The sequence below is a fragment of the Paralichthys olivaceus genome, chromosome 17, assembly GCF_024713975.1.
Source record: "Paralichthys olivaceus isolate ysfri-2021 chromosome 17, ASM2471397v2, whole genome shotgun sequence".
NCBI lineage: Eukaryota > Metazoa > Chordata > Actinopteri > Pleuronectiformes > Paralichthyidae > Paralichthys > Paralichthys olivaceus.
The window spans coordinates 5940654-5959146 of NC_091109.1; the positions used below are offsets into that span (position 1 = coordinate 5940654).

At 41.5% G+C, this 18493-nt stretch overlaps 1 protein-coding gene across 3 annotated transcripts in view; it reads left to right on the forward strand.

Moving 5' to 3' along the window:
• Positions 1-18493, forward strand: part of sema5a (sema domain, seven thrombospondin repeats (type 1 and type 1-like), transmembrane domain (TM) and short cytoplasmic domain, (semaphorin) 5A) — a 122448-nt gene that overhangs the window by 13044 nt on the left and 90911 nt on the right. Inside the window, exon 1 of one of the 3 annotated variants that reach the window (XM_020087794.2) lies at positions 17672-17687. The exons of the other annotated variants lie outside the window; for them this stretch is intronic. The gene's annotated coding sequence lies outside the window, so the exon portion shown is untranslated. Of the gene's footprint in view, positions 1-17671; positions 17688-18493 lie in introns of those variants that run through there. 3 annotated transcript variants of the gene reach the window in all.

An 18493-nucleotide genomic window follows, 5' to 3' on the forward strand; every position in this document is an offset into this window, starting at 1 on the left:
TCATGGGCAGACGCCATGGCCGTAGATTTGAGTGTGGACATTTGGGATATGATCCCTATCAGTGTCCCAACCATTATATTTACCCATCATCCCAATGATCTTACCATTTTACCTCTAACATGTTTACAGATGTGGAGAAAGGACAGTTTCCGATGTTATTGCTGCACGTAAACTGTTTCATCAGTATCTATAAACTTTAAGAAAGTACAGAGACTATGGACAGAAAGCTCCATCTGTTTCCTTATACATATGTAACATTAGTATAAATTATCCTTTGGCGGATTCAGAAAATATGTTCACTCACAGTCAAGCTCATATGGATTTACAGTACAAATGCACATATGTGAAAATAATGAAGGTAGAAAATATATTGTGTTTGAAAATGAGTGTTCGGCTCTAGCATAATGTGCATTCAGAGAGTGTCATACATTTATACATTCAAACAGAATAAAACACTTCTGAATTCCTGTGAATGAGTCAGACATTTTTGCATATGACACTGAAAATAAAAAGAGCTGAACAATTCCTAGCTTGTGTTGTGTGCTGCTGCTTTACTATAAAAAAATAACAACATGTAGTATTTCATATAGTTGGGAATTACTGAATTATATGAATTATGTGAGGGTAATAAGAAATAAGAAGATTGGTGTTAAATACGGCCAAATTGTTGCTAAGCTGCCGCTCTAGCTGACATTGTAAGAAGGAGAGGGGTGATTACACTCCAGTTGTATTAAACATAAAAAGCCAGATGAGCCTCAGACTATACAAGAAGTATGACTGAGATTATATTTTGCAACTTTCCAATGCCATGAACTTAAATTTATATAAATCACTGTATACGATGAACATATATACAAAGCGATCTTGAGCTGCTTCTGCAGAGATACGCACATTAATGTTTTGGTAAACCCACAGAGGAAGATATTATTTCTAACCATAGGTCTCAGAGGAGCCGATGCACACACCTCCCAAATCACAGCAATGCATGCCCAGTGATGTTTTGGCAAAACATTGGAAAATAAATTTGTCTTAAAATTACTTAGAAGTAGAAAAAAAAATGGTATTAAAGGGGACATATGCTCATTTCTAGCCGTGTTTTATTATTCTGGGAAGCCTCAAGAGAGGCTTTAAACGAAATCACAGTTCAAAGAAAGTTCTTATTTGCTTTTTATGCACCCCTTCAGTTCAGTGATGTTAGCTCAGGCCTCCTAAAAGCCTACTTTCTTCTGAGTGGCAAAACTTGTCTTGCCTCCATGTCCCTATATGTAGCTGCTCTCTCTTTGTGACAAATGATAATGTGCATGTAGGTGTGCATGTAGTGTTGGAGGTTCACTGTTGTTTTACCCTTGGTGTCTGTCACTCCGTCTTTCCCTTTCATGCCTCTACCGACAACTAGACTCTTATTGTTTTTTTTGCCAGTTGTTCCAGCAGCTACTACCTGGGGAATGTCATCGATACCTAGCGCGGAAAACAAAAGTGCTATCGTCTTTCTGGTTTTTGTGTTTAGTGTTTGACTAGCTCATAAATCATGTCGTTATTAAAGCTCTGTAAATGCAGAGACTCAAAAGCAAAAGTACCCACATTATGTCAACGCCTAAGGAAGAGACGTCTAAATATAATAAATAGGACGGGATAAACCTCTGCGAACAACAGACATACAAGTGTTGACATACGACAAAACTATCGTCGCTGTAAACTACTCGCTGAGAACAAACAAGCAAACAAACTGATACAAGTGGGTCAGGTACACTCACACTGACAAAGCGTTTCAGCAGTAATAGATACATTTGGGTCAGGTAGACAGCTGTGCACACACACACACACACACACATGCTTCAAGGTAGAATAGAAAGCATTCACAACACACAGAAAACAAACATAGAACAGACAGGAACATCTGTTCTTGGCCTACAATCAAGTCCAGATGGACCCCAGCACCGGTGTGTCAACAACAGCGGAGACCACACATTAAATACGCCCAGTGTTCTTGCGAGTGACTCCTGGGGATTTAGAGGCAGTGCGGGGGCATTAATCAGGACCACAACCTGTAATTGTTATCATAATGACAGGAAGATATCTCCACATTAATGCGTAAAATAATAATTTCGGTGGGAATGTAGGTCAGTCGACCAAAATCTGAGGAGCTCAGTGTCTTGTGCAGCTCTGAGGTATCGTAAGTGCGCTTCATGAATATGCATCGCGAGGGCAAGTTAACTTTTTTCCTTTTTTTTTCACCTCCGCAGCAATATAAGACAACCTAAACATAGAAAGTGAATTAATATATTAGAGTTAAAAGTGATGATATTCAGCTTTGATGTCGAGCCATCAAAGGCCTTGTGAAGCTACATGGTTCAGAGGGGCAGCGTTGCACTCCACTGTATATTTAGCTGTGAGCTTAAATTAGACTTGTCACAGCTGTACACACATGCCATACCGGCTCGTGTGTGTCTTCTTCATCGGGCCGGGGATGTTGCAGCTTATTAGACGTTATTGTTTTCTCTGCTGGGTGGCATTAGGAGGGGCTGTAGCAGCATTCATAGAAAGAGAAAAAAAAAGGAAAATGTGTAAAGATGTGTGTGTGTTTGTCCCTTTAACATTTGTGTCTGTGTCAGCTTGTCCTTGTGCGAGCCCTCATTTCAGCACAGAGAAGGGCACAACCACCTGGCCCATACCTGCCCAGTCAAGTTAGCTGAGGAGCCTGCAGCTACAAGGGCTCCCAGAGTTAATACTGGCTCAGATAGAGACTCCAGATTTCCCACTTTTATCCCTGAACCCTTGGAGTCCCCCCCCCCCACACACACACACACAATGCTTATTGAACAGCAACACGAACCCTGAAGCCGCCCTGTGCATTTACACATACACACCTGCTCCCCTACTGTAAAACTGCTGACACATGCATTCTTACTACAATTATACACTGCTCTCCTGCCTCCGAGCCAAATGGCGAGGTGAGTTTTTGATGATTCCATCTTAATAGTTTTACCCAGACGAAAAAATTTTAAACATATGCTGCATCACCTCTGACTGATAGTGTCTGTGGTCATGACGATTTTTGGGGGCTCACAGACAGACATGCTCACTCTGTGCAGCCTCCAATGTCTCTCTCTCTCTCTCTTGGTTTTTTGGAGTGATGACACATTATCAAAGTGATTTCTATTTGTTACGCGGCTCATTTGGGTCAATTAGAGGAAACTTGCTTTGTGTTGTCAGTGTTTTTATGGGGCACCTCGGCACCGAACCCCAAGGACTCACAATTAGCTGTCTGAGCCTGACGTCCTCAAATATTCACAAATGTTTGTCATGAAAAGTCTTGAAAGGCTGCGATGTTGCTCGGAGGCAGTTATGGCATGAGCTGAAAAGAGCATCGTTGTTTTGAAGAGTGATCAGAGTGGTTGGTGTAGTGTGTATGTGTATGTGTCACTAAGTAAAAGCACTTCATAATATGAGCCCCTAAAGAGTAGTCATTTTCTGTTAAAATAAGGCTTAGATGGGTAGATAGATAGATAGATAGATTGATCGATCGATGTCCCACTGATACATGCACTAATTTGAACAAACAGTGCATCGGTGTGATAAGAACTGAGTAAAATTATTTTGATGTGTACTATTATTTTTTGATTGGTCCATGTCCTATCCACTGACCTGGATGAGGCAAGGTTTGTAACCTATACTGCAGCAGCCACCAGGTGGCGATTGAGACACTTTGGCTTGACTTTTGGGGAACCATCATATCATCCATCTTTATATACAGTCTGTGATATTAGCATATGTTACTTGATAGAAACAGAATATATGTATTTTTCGAGGATCATTATTTTATGAGTAAATACAACAACCTTGGATTTATTTTTATGAAAGCCTGACCTGAGGGTAAATGTTATGTTCAACATGTCAAGTGACACATGCAGATCATGCTGGAGGATTAACTGGTGCTGTGTAGACATATTCAGTCTCAGTATGTGATAAAGTGTAAGAAATTGTATTAGGTCTTGTTCACATGTTTCTGCAGGTCTTCATCAAGACCTCTGTGCACAACCATGTTGTTTTTGCCATGCTGCTGCCTTTAGGGTTGGCAATTCCACCACTTTGGTCCAGACTGAAAAATCTCAACAAATATCTCAAGGTTTATCATACAATTTGTTACAGATATGCACGGTGCCCCAAAGGATGAATCTTATTGACTTTCCTGTTCTCCCTGACATTTCCTGTAGCACCACCTGCACATCAGAGCTTTCACTTTTTATTTACTTTGTCCACGCATGTACTGTTTCTGAAACAAAATTAAACTCAATACAAAAATCAATCCCTTGTTACATTAGCTGCTGCAAACAGCATTTCAAGCAAAGGCGTAGCATGACCTTCACATTAAAATGCTTTCATTGTAAAGCAGATTTGGGAAGTGATGATATGCTGAAACTGTATTTACTGTAAGGTGGATCTGTTGTTTCTAGCTGACACCTCATCTGCTTAACATGGTTGGGAAAATACTGATCCTGTGAATCAGACCTGTGGAAGACCATGTCTAAAGGCAATTGCTCCAACCCTGGATTGTGTTTGTGTGATTTTTCTGTGTGTGTGTATGTGTCTGTGGTCTGCGCCCTGTGATCTAATTTCCCCCACTTTCACATTCTTCTCTCCCCTCCCTCCGTCTAATGTGGCGTGTTGATGATTTAGCAGTACACTGGCGGAGTGGATTAACTGTGCAGGCCACGCTCCCTGCCTGAAGTTTGGTGCTTTTGAGGGAGGGTAGAGTGTCATTGATCAGCGAGAGGGAGACAGTGTGGAAACATTACAGTGAGACCTGATTAGTAAGAGTGCAGCGTGACGCGCCAAGGGATCAACATCAATAATGGCACCCGGAGAAAATTCTGGAAAAGAGTTTTTTCTGTTTCCCTCAGAAATGCAAAGAATCACCCCCTCCTGTCCTTATCTGCAAAGTGTGGTGTGTGAAAGTGCATCATATAATCTGAACTTTATGGATTCCTATGTTCCTATGTAAATGCTGCAAAGTCAATTATCAACTTGACAGCTACACTAATAGTATTTCACCTGTGGTCAGTTACCCTGTGCTACCGTTTTCTATATCACTTCTTTTTATTAAGGCAACCCACTGATTCAACCGTGGCACGCTGTCAACTTGTGCTCTAATTCACTTGTCGTGACCTTCCAACTGGCATTTACAAAGGAAATCTACCTGCACAAAAGCCTTAGTCACAGTGGTTAATGAGCACATGCAAAAGGACAACTCGGTCATTAAGCCAGTGGACCCAAGAATCTACATGTTGGCATGTACTAATGTGGAGGAGGTAATGATGGGAGCATATACGCTGTGGTCTTAATTTCTTTTAACCTTACAGTAACACAGTTGTATTGACTCAAAGAGATATTGCAACTAATTAATTTGTCTGTTTTTTAATGAAACACATTGATGTTTCTTCTTGAACTTGGATTTCTTGGACCTTGCAAGGCTGAGGCTGCTATAGAGTCAACCCTTTGGGACATTTCTACGTTGTGAGATCAGACTGGGGAAATTGTGTTTAGAGACAGTGTGATCTGATCTAATTCCAGCAGCGTAGCCTTGGGTTGACAGGCGACTGCAGCGCCCGCACACTCACCTGGGTAAAAGACATTATTGGATTGGATGGCAGTGTGTCGCGCTTGATATATTGGACATTATGTGGAATGGTAATTACATAGCTCTATGACTTATTTAAACGTTCACTTACATTAGCCCTCTAACAAACATTACGTTACCTCCAGCCTCTCTTGCATTTGCATTATCTCAACCCTGAGAGCTGTGGCTTTGCGCATAACTGAGTTGTCTACTTTAGGGGATTCTGGAGACGTAACATCCTCCACTTCCTGTGTGGCAGAGGTGTCTTGTGATTTTGTGTCCCTCTCTATTTTTGTGGCCTGAAAATGTCCCGACAGTGACCCTCTCACATCCAGCCCCGGTCCGCTCACACCCTCAGCCCCCGGCCCAGATTTTAGATTTTTATTTTAGGCTCAGGGCTGGAAGATGGGGGATCATTATTGGTTGTTGATGCCATCAGCAGGAGGACTATTATTATGTGTGATATTCTGTTGTGATGAAGAAAGTGTGTTCTTTGATTGCCGTCTCCACCATTTTGTAGGACATCATTAGGGACAGTGCTGAAGCAAACTGTAGTTTTGATTCTTGAGAGAAAACCTCATTACCCAGGCTTCATGATGCAGTGATGTAATGATGGACATCTCTATGTCTATCATCTATTAAAGAGAGAGTGTGTTTGGCTGGAGATGCATTTGTTGTGTTTGTTGTTTGCTGCTCCACAAACAGCCCGTCCTCTCTCATGGGGAACATACACTGGATCACAGAAGGAAATGCAATTACCACCTCCCCGCATGCTCCTAATCACCGAGGCACTGATGGTCAAATTTATCCTCTTTAATGTTTGAATTTCAAAGACATAGCACAATATCATTTGATTCGCTCACTCCCATCTTCACAGGATGTAAATAAGCTTATTAACCAGCTGTTCTTATAATGTGCATCCCATGACCTCGGGAGGAGCGACTGACTTTTAAAAAAAATAAGGTCTTGGAGGACTCACCAGTCAAATTAATGCATTTACATTTTATATATTTATTGACAGTAATACATTTAGTTAACATGAAATATTCGGTTGGTGTGTGTATTCTCATTTGTGCTACCTTCACATACGAAGAAATGCGTCCTCTGCGCCCTCATTCTTTCATGCGTCCTCTACCTTGATTGTTTTGCAAACCAACCCTAAAGGGCAGCAGAAAGTCAAGGTTTTCTGACAACAACAAAAATGGTGACGGTCACCACAGAAGAAGAGTCCGAAGCAGCCACGTTTGTCTTTGTTGGGGCAAAGTAACAACATAGATGCCTATTTTCTTACCAACTGTCCTATGTTCATCTTGCTTTATTGTGGTACTGCTCTGATTTTGTCTGTTTTAGCCATATCCATAAGCTTTCATTGGACGAAATTAACGGTGAGTATTCAAAGAAGGCTCTGTCCGTTTCTATTTCTGAAGCATAAACGAGCCTTTAATGGCTGTAATATTTCAGTTTCTGCTGCTGTACATGAATTACAGTACGTACAGTGTGTGTGTGTGTGAACCAACATGTTTCAATTGCTGTAGCTCCTTAATTGCACTGCAGACTAATAAAGTCTTCCTCTGGACTCCAACTGCAGATGAAAAATTACTCAAGTTGTAGTTCTGTGGTTCAGCAGCAGCTTTTCGCTTTAACATGACTTTAATGGATACAGAGACACAAGTTGCCTGGGGCTAAGGAGTTCAGGTTGGTTCTGAAAGTGGCTGCAAGTCTCTGGTGTCTCTATTTTCGAGGAGGTTACCTGTCAGAGTGGACTAGTCCATTCAGCTCCTGGTGAAACACAATCCTTCACAATCCTCACCAGCGCGCATGAAAGACGGGGGGAGACAGACAGAGGCAAGACGGAGGGAGAGGACATCTGTTTGCTTGGTTTAGCAGAGACACGATCACATCGGATGCCTGCAGGCACCGTATCAGACTCTGCTTGTCTGTTGTTCCACTTTACCCTTGGGAGACATGTTCGGGGAGACGGAGACACAGAGTCACGCGCATGCACAATAACCCACGCACACACACAAGACGACTTCTGCTGCATCCATTCTGTGTTAAAACAGCTGCCGCAAACCAAACTCATCTCTCCCTCTCATTAATGCAATAACTTTCTGCTATTGTGCCCGTCTCTGGTGTTAATGGGGGAAATTACAAAGGCCAGACACTCAACAGACACACACACTGACGTGCACACGCCCCGGTAATTAATTGGTTCCACTGGAGCCGAGAGCTAATTTACTATCCCTCCTGCCACATTTCTTCAGATACAGTAAGACAAGTCATCTCAAGGCAGCTTCCTTATGGCTCCTTCCCCATCAGATCCTCTATGAGTGTTGAAGAACGTGCCTGTGATTTTTTTTCTTGCCAAAGAGGTGGTTGTTTTTATTTTTCAGGCATACAATTACCGGGCTGTAGAAGTTGGCAGGCTGTGAGGCTTGTTATCCTGCTTGTGTTGATTGCAAGAAACGTAGGAAGATTGATTACAGTTCACTTCCCCCGTCCCCGTCTCCGTTTGACTCTGACTGGGTTGGACTGTTGTCAGTGAAGGATCTAATTTTAAAAGAGAATAACTGTGATGAAGTGTGTTTTCTTTAGCGCTCCATGTTGTCATGTATAAGGTGGTGAGAAAACCGGTCGATCAAGGCTTCTAGTTCAGTAATTAATCAACACCTTCAGCAAATCAGAAGTTATCAATTCACAAACAACTATGCAGACTTTAAAATGTGTAAAAAGCAGTATGATGACATATGATATGATGACAAGGAACAGGTAGGATGACTGTCTCCACTCAAAATACAATGATGAGGAATTGTTTGCATATCTTCTATGGATGTAAAAAGGTATCACAAGATTCACTTCAAGTTGATTGAATGCAAAAAAGGTGTATAAAATAAATATAAATAAAATGAATTAGTGTAGAAATAAAACAAAATAGATTTTTTTAAGCAGAAAAACATATCTACGACGTTAGTTTACTCTAACGCATCATTATTAAGTATTAAAACTATGATAACTGATTCCCTGGCCTCTTGATTCCTGTCACTGCAAAATTATTCATTATGGAAATTGTAATTATGGAATATGTAAAGGAAATATTATGCAATTATTTTTGCGCTTCTCCAAAAGCGCTTTAAAGTACAAGTCGCATTCACACACATACATGGTTCAAAATGCAACACTTTTTCCTTCACACACTATTCATACAAGGTCAGCTTAGCTGTCAGGGTCAATTTTGTGTTTGGTACTTGGCCCAAGGACACTTCAGGATGCAGACTGAAGCAGCCGGGGATCAAACCACGGACCTTCTGGTTAATGCATGACCTTCTCTACCTCCTGAGCCACAACACCCCCCAAGCAGCTTCGCAGTAACTGGTCTGTATAGTAGAGAGTACAATAGTTAAAAGTAAAGTATTAAGCTAACCTCTGAATGTCGTTGAGTGCAAGTGTAAGACCTCAAAAGCTGCGTTCAGATTAATGCTGAAGTGCAGTATTGGGATAAATGTACATTTTTAACTTTTCTACTTCGGCTGTGAAAGATTTAACAGATCATACTGTACAGTTGTAAGTTTGCAGCCCAGGGGCTTGACTTCTCCTGCAGAGGAATCATATCTGTGAGAGATTCCATCCATCATTCCCAGAGTCATATTCTGTCACCACTAAAGCTGATATGATTGATTACAATATTAGTAATTGGATGATTCAAAACCGCAGCTCTATGTGTGGAACCCCCCAAAAAAGAGTCTCCATTGACTAATTTCACGTTGTCAGCGCGTTGTCAAGAGGAATTCACCCTTGGATGACTGTAATTTTCTTTTCATTTAGAGTATGCTTAGCACCATTCCTGTGTTAAGGTAGTATTTCATTCTTTTCTGAGTCATGTCTGTGCTGTTTTTTTGGAAGTCTAGATCAATGAGCTGTTCCCGTAGTTGGTAGTTACCTGTGATTTCAGCAGAGCAGCGAGTGCCCTCACTTTGCTTCCGAGGTGCAGAAAGCAGGTGTGTTTGTGCCAATGGCAGTTTTAGACTCACATCTATGCACAGGTGTAGACAGTGATAGTGTAATTTTGCACCCGGTGAGACAGTCGGCTAGCCGTTAGCCAAGCATGTAATTAAAGCTTTAAAAATGTCACCATTCCTCAGCAGCCGGGCTTTATGTCCCTTATCACTGCATTCCCAGGTGAGTGTGTATGTGTCTGTTTGAGTGCAGGAGTGTAATGTTTGTGTTCCCTTTATGTGCAGTGAGTTATTTTGTTAAGTCTTGAGCCATCTACGCACCGCTGCCTTGATCAGGCGTGAGGTGACACCTCTCCTCGTTCAGGGATGGGCCCTGCTGATGCACCACACAGAGAAAAAAAGCTTTGAACTTGAAGAAATCTTTGATGCCGACGCATTATCTGTATTCTTCAAACATCCACTAAAGGATTGTTTTGATCATCTCCAGGGTGAAAACAAACTTGTCTTATGATTGCAAATCAGTTTTTGTTTTTGGGATCTGTGTTAATCTTCAGTTTTAGCTGTTAATTAAAAGTAATCAGTGACTTTGAAACTAAAGAAGAACCCTGAAACTTTATTTAAGGTGACTGGCAGCGAGCGAGCACTTGCTTTCCTGTCGGTGAAGTCCCTTGTTCTAGAAATATCATCTCTCAGTGAGATGTAGTTTTTCGGACAGTGGTTTCTTCTCTGAGATTTAAGCCACTCCAAGCACTTCAAGGATGTTGTGACAAGCTGCTCCCTGTGAACAGCACTTCCTTGACATTGAGAGCAGCTCAGACAGTAGCCTGAGGGTCTGGGTTATGTGTCAGCACTGCTGTTTCAATAGCTGATCAGTGCCTGGGTCAACCACTAGATTTTTTTCACAAGTTGATGATTTATCGTACAGGCACCTCTCAGCAGATGCAGTAGCCTGCTGTACAGGTAGGGATACAACTTGTAGAGAAATGTTAACTGGCACTTGTGCTGTCCATAGCTCCTAAGACCCCATCTTACACTCGATACAAAGCAACACCAAGCGTGATGTTAGTGTCTTTGCTTGTTTTAGAATGCTGTGGTTAACTTACTGTTCTGCACCCACGTTGTTTAAATAGCAATTGCATATGGGCCAATTTGAGGCCCATGGGTGTGTTGGTCTTAAAATCAGGCAGTGGAAGGCATTTGAGACGATTGTCCTTTCCACCAAAAAATCACTGGTCTGAAGTCATTGGTGCAATATATCACTGGAGAGAAGTGTTCTTTCTACTAACTGGTAAATTAATCATTATACAAGCAATCCACCCGTATCCACCCGGCTTTTAAAGGGAATGAGTGATGGCGCTCTGATTTTCTTGTGGAGAATTTGATTTGGTTTGATTTTAATTTGTTAGTGAGTTTTGGAAATTATGGTTGGATTTCATTAACCCTGGACAAAAGCAGGCTGCCTAGCTCCTGTGCCACATGAGCTATGTCAGCTAGCTGGTATCAATCTTCCAAGCAGAAAGAAAGCTAAAATGTCAAAGCTTTAATAATATATATATATATATATCTTAAAGAATGTACTCCCTGTATCTTTTTTCATAACATCGTTGCCAAAAGCTGAAAGGAAACCAACCAAGCAACCTGGGAGATGATTAATTTTCTGTAATTATAGAGGTGGCTGCATGTCCTGACTCTGCCTTACCTTGACCTAAATTTAGAAGTGCACAGTTTTGAAAGCCCTGCTCTGTATTCAAAGTGTTACCCCGCCAGGCTTTAACGTAATGCTTTTTAGTCACAGGTCAGATTGAACTACCTCCAGCAATCATGGAAGCACGAAGACTGGGCCAGGTCATGCTGGTAATTGCTGTCTGGTGGCGTGTGAGAGCTTTTCACGCAGATGTTTCTCTCCTATCAGGCATGATGTCGCGTTTTTTTCTGCCACACACTGCATGTTGTTGCAGCCGTCCCTTGCCTGGAAGTTATGCTGTGTCGACACGCACACACACACAGACGGCGCTTGATGCACGTGGTCGTGCATCAGCATGAGCGCTAGAGGATAAGCGAGTTGAGTAAAAATAACAGCAGGATTTGGGAACCTCTGGAGAGTTTGGGTGGGACACAGATGAAATTGCCGGGTGTGTTTTAGAGCAAGAAAGAGAGATTTGGTGTGTGTGTGTGTCAGTCCATGTGTGTGTTTCTGTGCCTCAGTGATTATCTGCAAATGTGTGTGATGTACAGAACGTCCTGGTCCAAAGCTATGGACATAGTACACAAACTTTGTTGTGTTTAAAAGTCATTGTGTTTGTGCAAAGAATAAAAAGAAATTGCAGCGGTATGGATATGTACAACCATTACTCAGCAGCAGGGTGGGTGACATTATCTTAAATTGACCCTGACCCAACCAACTGCAAAAGTTTTAACAGAAATTTCTATAAACAAACTTCGAACTAGGCTGAGTACCTGCGATTTTTCAGCACACCACTAAACAAACTTCACCAGGAAACAGCAGCTGATTTCTCAGCTGTGTTAACACAACAAAGCACAACTTTCTGTTTTCAACGTCTTTTAGCAAACCCGCTATTTCTTTGAATAAGCTTATATTCCAAGTAAGAGCTGTTTGTGGATCAGTTTGATTTTCAGACTGAGGAAATACAGTATCACACTACAGAAATACAAATTCTCAGTTGTGAAGATGTGTGTGTACCAACATGTGTGTGTTATTGCAGGGGGAGAAGTGTGAAAATCAATTTTGACAAGAATGGATGTCACCTATGTTTATATTTTCAAGGAGATCCAAGATCCTATTTTCTTCTGTGGCTCATGAGTTATTAGGCAAAAATGCAAATTTGCTTTTACTGCACCATCGGTGCCATTAACTTAACTCGGTTGAAGGCTCAATCAGGGAAGCTTTGCTGTTTTGTACAGTAATGGAGAAATGGAAAACAGAAAAAGTGAAATGACCACATTATCTATTGATTTGTGCAGACAGACATCTATACAAGGTCAGATCACTACTTACATGCATTGCTCAGGTCTTCCAGTCGCCTTTGATTCGATTTAGTTTATGGTGCACATAAACAAGACTGGAGGGAAAAAAACTATGTATTCGGGATTGAAATAGAAAAGTAATAGATATTATATATAGCAGATAAAATACATTGACATAAGCTCCAATATGCGACTAATTTTTTGCTCATGCACACACAAGTATGATGACTGCAGTTGGGTCGATAGTATCTGATGAGCCATGTACAATTTACTGCTGTGCCAAGGCCACCAACATCAAGGAGTGGAGGAAGGGGGGGAGATGTGCAAGACGCACGTTATGTCTGTTTACTAGAAAGTTGGTGTGATTTTTTTTGGGGGGGAAGAGGAGACAATGTGGACACAAAAACATTTTGACACTTGCCCATCCTAAAGGATAATTTATGCTCAATGTTAGATATGTATATGGAAACTGATGGAGCCTTCTATCCTTAATCTGCCTTCATTTTGTCTGAGTCTGTGCACATCTTCTGAAAGGTTATGGGTACAGATGAAACAGATGCAGTACCACAGTTAATCATTAGGGAGCAGTGTTGCCAGTGGTAGCTGACAAAATAGGACACGAGAAAGAAATTTCAACAATGGGGGAACTTTGAGGAGAGATTTTTGCGAGTTAGTAAGTTGGCCCTCCACTGTGTATAAACGATCAATGATCTCAACTTCCTCCATCGTCACCATGTTTGTTTTTGTCGGAAACTCTCAACACTGTGCTGCCCTCTAGTGGATGTATTGCATACCAACCATGCCAAAATAAAGGATGCATGGGAGCATATGGCCATGGTCCTCCATGGTCCCTTGTTTGTAACAGACGTTTCTCAATTTAAGATTAAGATTCCTTTTTATAAAGGCAGCATAAATGAGCTTTAATTATGACTTCTATTGAACCCAACAGCAGTAAGGTGTTGCTTCAGAATAAGGAAGGTGGAGTGTGAAATGCAAACTGGGCTGGAGAGAGAACTGAGAGAGCTGTTTACTCAGTGTTATTGTGTGAAAGAGTGGAAAAGACAAACCACACATGTGCACATTTGATTTGCGCTTCAAAAGCCACACTGCTCGCCACAGATAAGGTTCAGAAACAAACAAGCCATCTTGTCCAAGTTTGCTTTCCAATCCCATTCTCGGAGGGACATGAACATTTCCTCGCACGGAATTAATCTGCCCCTTGATCTGCGAGGTCACCGAGCGGAAAGAACCCTGCTGTGCGGCAATGGACCTTTTGATGGTGATATCATCGTTCCATCATTCTCTGTTTCATCATCCGCTGAGTCCATGAGACATCCAGTGGACTGAGGCTGACTGAAAGCATAAACACTGAGGGAAAAGGTCAATGAAAGGTAGAAACCTAGAAGGCAGGGGACAGGAACAACAGACTTTGAATAATTTGACAGAAAAATCCTCAAAAAAATGCTCATTACAGCCAAGAAGGAATAGAGGTCAGTCAGCTTTCCTCTTGATCCGTCAATCATGTTGTGTTTTACGCAGCAGCCATTCACTCAGTCATCACTCTCTGTCAGTCAGTCGTCTATATTATGTTATCTTGGCAGATCACTTGTCATTCAGTCTGCCCGCCTGGTCATCTAGTTTGTCGGTCACTCAGCCAGGGAATCAGTTGTACATTTGGCCAGTGAGGCAGCCGTTTCTGAGCTGTGATAGCTGGAGACATTTGTCATTTCCATCATTTCTTTTCTTTTATCAATCAATAATTTAGCTCAATTGCAAACTAATCAGTCAGAAAATCAAGTACACAGCTGTCCCTGTCAGACAGCAAAGTAAAAAGCAAACATCTCCGTCATCTCTCTGTGCGTGTTTGTGTTTGCTTTTGTCCAAACACAAGACGCCAACCTCATAGCTACCAGTTGGCAGACAGAGATGCAGAACAACAAACAAAAACTGGCAAGTATCCGCCTGATAGACAGAGCGATAAACAGCCAAACACCCAGACGGTTGCATCCAAGCGTTCTGCCTCACAAATCGTATACAGCCACGTATATATATATATACGTAAGCTCCGTGTTTGTGTGCTTGGGTGTAAAGCAGGCTGGTTTTACTGGTGAGTGTCTTGTCTGGCCAGAGAGAGAGAGAGAGAGGCATCCATCAGCACTGTGGTGTGACCCCAATCTCACACTACCCTGACTGTGTTTGGACAGATGGATCATCTGCACCATTCATGTTTGACAAACTTGTTTATGTGCGAGCGTGTGTCGCTGTGATGAACACAAACCCGGTGATTGTTTGGGGGTCTATTCATTATGTATGGTGTAATGTAAGCATCATGAAGTCGCCCTCAGACAAAATCAATGTTGGTGTTAATATGATCCTCTCTCCGCTCGTTACTGCAGGAAGACTTCAATTGATTAGTTAGCCGACACCTCAACAGCCGAAATGCAGAGATACGGAGTGTGTGTGTGCGTGTGTGTGTGTGTGTGTATGTGTCTGCACATTTTTAGTTTTTTGACCTTTGGCAAGACATTTTTAGAAAGTGAGGACATTTTGGACATTAAGACTTGGTTTTCGAGTTCAGGGAGATTTTAGAGTTATGGTTGATCATTTAGTTGTTATGGCTAAGGTTAAAGTATGGGTCTGCGGATCATGAAATTGAGATTGAACTATTTTTCCTAGTCTCTAATGGGCAAAGATTACGATACATCTTATTTGTTTTTAAGCGATGGTTATGATGTTGTTTTGCGCGGGTTTTACGGCAGTTGGCTGTGGCCCCGAGTTCAGAAGAGGTTTGGTTGAAGACTACAAGGAAGAGTTTGATTTTGTGCCTGGGTCCCAAAAGTTCCTTAAAATGCTCCTGCTTACGGTCATGCATACTTTTCATGCAAAGTCTAATATCTGATTGATGACTGATTGTATTTGTGACATTTTCATGGATGACTGTGTGCTATGGACGCAGAAACGACCTCGGATATAACCCTGATGAGTTTAACATAGCCAGAAACTTGCATGTGTGGGTGATAAAGCAAGGTACTGATGATGGTCTGTAATCGTGTTGCTTTTCTTTTTTATTGCATCCGCCAAAAAGGTTATGTTTTCATGGCTTTTTCTCTCAGACTTATAGCAGGATTACACAAAAACTACTGAACCAATTGTCTTGAAAGTTGTTGGAAACTTTTGGATGTGGATTTCTTTAAGTAGCCGATTCCAGCAGAGTTTTTTCACTGTCTTTAATATTGCGATATAGGACGCTTTCAATGTTTTGGGGATTTCTTTTAAGCGATTTGTATTATATCAGATTTTTATGATAAATTGCACAGAGTTTGCAGACAAGTTCTTTTGTACATCGTATCTGATCTCAATACATCTACAGTTTATGCAACAGGGTGGTAAAGTCCAGCTTTGGTGGAGGTATGTTCTGTAAGTGCCCTTCTAGGTTTGAAAGAGCAAAACAGTGCATATCACGATAGTAACAAAAAGTGTATGGTTAGATATAATACACACCTTCTTACAGTTCTTATGCATACAAATACACAAGCAAACCAATCAGATGAAAAAAACTCAGAAATAGAACATCAAAGTTTCACATAATCTCGGCTTGCATGATATATTATTATCTGCTCTGTACATACATTTCAAATGACAATATCGTTTACCCCATGTTAAGTTTTTGTGTGGCTCAGGTTCTCTCTGCTCCGTGCACTGAATGTACTCTGGTGTTATCCATCACCTGGTCCCAAGGTGATTTCACTGTGTGTATGTGCTGTAAATGCTTCGGCGCTGTATGAACGCTCCTGTGTGTCCATATTTGTAGAAGTGTGAGAGAGACGGAGAAAGGAGTAGGAGTGGGAGCAGCAGGAGGAGGAGGAGGAGGTGGTGGTGGTGGTGGTGGTGGTGTAGGCTTGTTCTGATGCCCTGGAGAAGATTTAGGGTTTAGACCACCGAACAGCTCAGAGAGCTCTTCCAGTTTTCTCCCACAGGACCTGTCAGTGCATGGCTTGTTGTGAGTTAAAGAGAAAATCGGATCCACCAGAGATCACTTCAGGGGAATGAAACAACAGTTCAAATAGTTCGGTTTTAAATCATCTCCTGGCTGACACTCACTTAAATAAAAAGGCATGATGCAAATGATGTGTGGTATAAATCAGGTTATCCAAGGGGCTTTAAAGTGACATGTGCATTTTCTTATTTATGGCTTATAAATATTTACAGTATCTCAGAGTTTAGAGGTCTCCTGTGTGTCACTGCGTAATGGCAGGTTTTCATTAGAGTTCATCATCATGAAAATGCAGCAATGGAAGCATGTGGAGAATTATTCAAACCAGATGTTGGAAGTATAAGGCAAACACAATGAGGGCTCATATGCAATTTGACTCTGACATTAAATATGCAAAATGCCATTTCTCACTGCTAAATAAAAAAAAGAATTGAGATTCAAAGAAAAGTCAAATTAGACATAATTGAGATTCCTTCATTCTTCTAAATCAAACCTGCTGTTTTACATTTTTTTGTTTATGACCTCTTATGATATTATGAGCAATGGTTTCATTAGTTGGTCCCGATATGTATCATGTACAGACTGAATATAAAGATGGATGACTTGATAGCTCCCAAAAAGTGAAGCCAAAGCATCTTAATCACCACCAGGCCATAAATCTTGCCTCGTTAAGGTTAGCAGACATGATACAAACTTTTTCTCAAAGATGGTTCTTATCACACTGAAGTGTGTTCAAGTATTATCTTTTCCTAAAAGGTTGGTTTTTATTAGTCGTTTGATGCTGTAAAAATGAGTTGAAATGTCACGATTAACAGCTCAAGATTAGACATTGCTATCGCAACTCCCTCCCTGGATCAGTGCTGCACAGACAAAATGTGCAAGATGGTGGCGTTCGCATCCTTAATATTTTGGCTTCATTTGAGGATATTGGCAGGAAGTGGTAGACCTGTTGCCCATCTTTATATAAAGACTATTTTATCATGCAGGATGCAAAAACTCACGCTATTCCATTGACTGCCAGTTGGTGGTGGTAATGTGCAAAAATAAATTACCAATGCCCCAAGAAAGGCAAAGAAGAAGAAGACAACGCTCTAGCAAACATGGGTGATGGACTTCAAGGAACACACAAGGTGTTTAGGTAACAAAAAGTTTAGTTTCTTTACAAAAAAACTACACAGGGCATCTTTAAGGTTATATTCAACCACAATCAAATGACTTTTAAAATCTCATTAGCTCCCCACGGAACTCAGAGAAAGCTGAAATTGTCACGTGATAGCTTGCATAGAAGTAGATATGACACATGTACGTGATGGTGGAACTTGTGTGATTTTTGAATACGCATGTGTGCGGAGACATGTACGGGTTGACAGGAGGTCGTGTGCAGAGATGTAGCAGAGGGAGCAAGGTCAGCAAACCCGCTGACCTCGGCTCCTGCTCCTGTCACAGGGAACGTCTGTGTGTGTTGGAGTGTGTGAATACCTGCAGTATTTTAAATTACACACACGACTGCAAAAACAGCAATAATCTCATTTCCTATGTCAAGTTCACCTCTGAGCCCAGCAGATTATGAAATATTTTTCGCTTAGTGAATGCAGACATAAAAGTTTATAAGACTCAATAAAAAATGACAAGAAGAATGTTCCAGCTAACAGACGACCCGCTGAAAACGACTTGCTCACTTTCAGCTGCAACAGGTAAAATGGCTCTCTGGTGACTGAGGAGAAAAATTAGGAGAAACTGTCAAGGAAAGTGGCAGACAAAGAAAAGTGACATGTAAGATGACAGAGCGACTAAAGCGAATACGCAAAAGCGTATAGAAGCTGACGAGTGAATCATCAAGATGAACGGAGAGAGGAACAGAGAGAGGCAAGTGGCAGTGGCTGTCACTTGGTTTCCCCCCGCTGTGGATGACAGGTGTTTTACATTACTCCGCGGGTGAAGGCA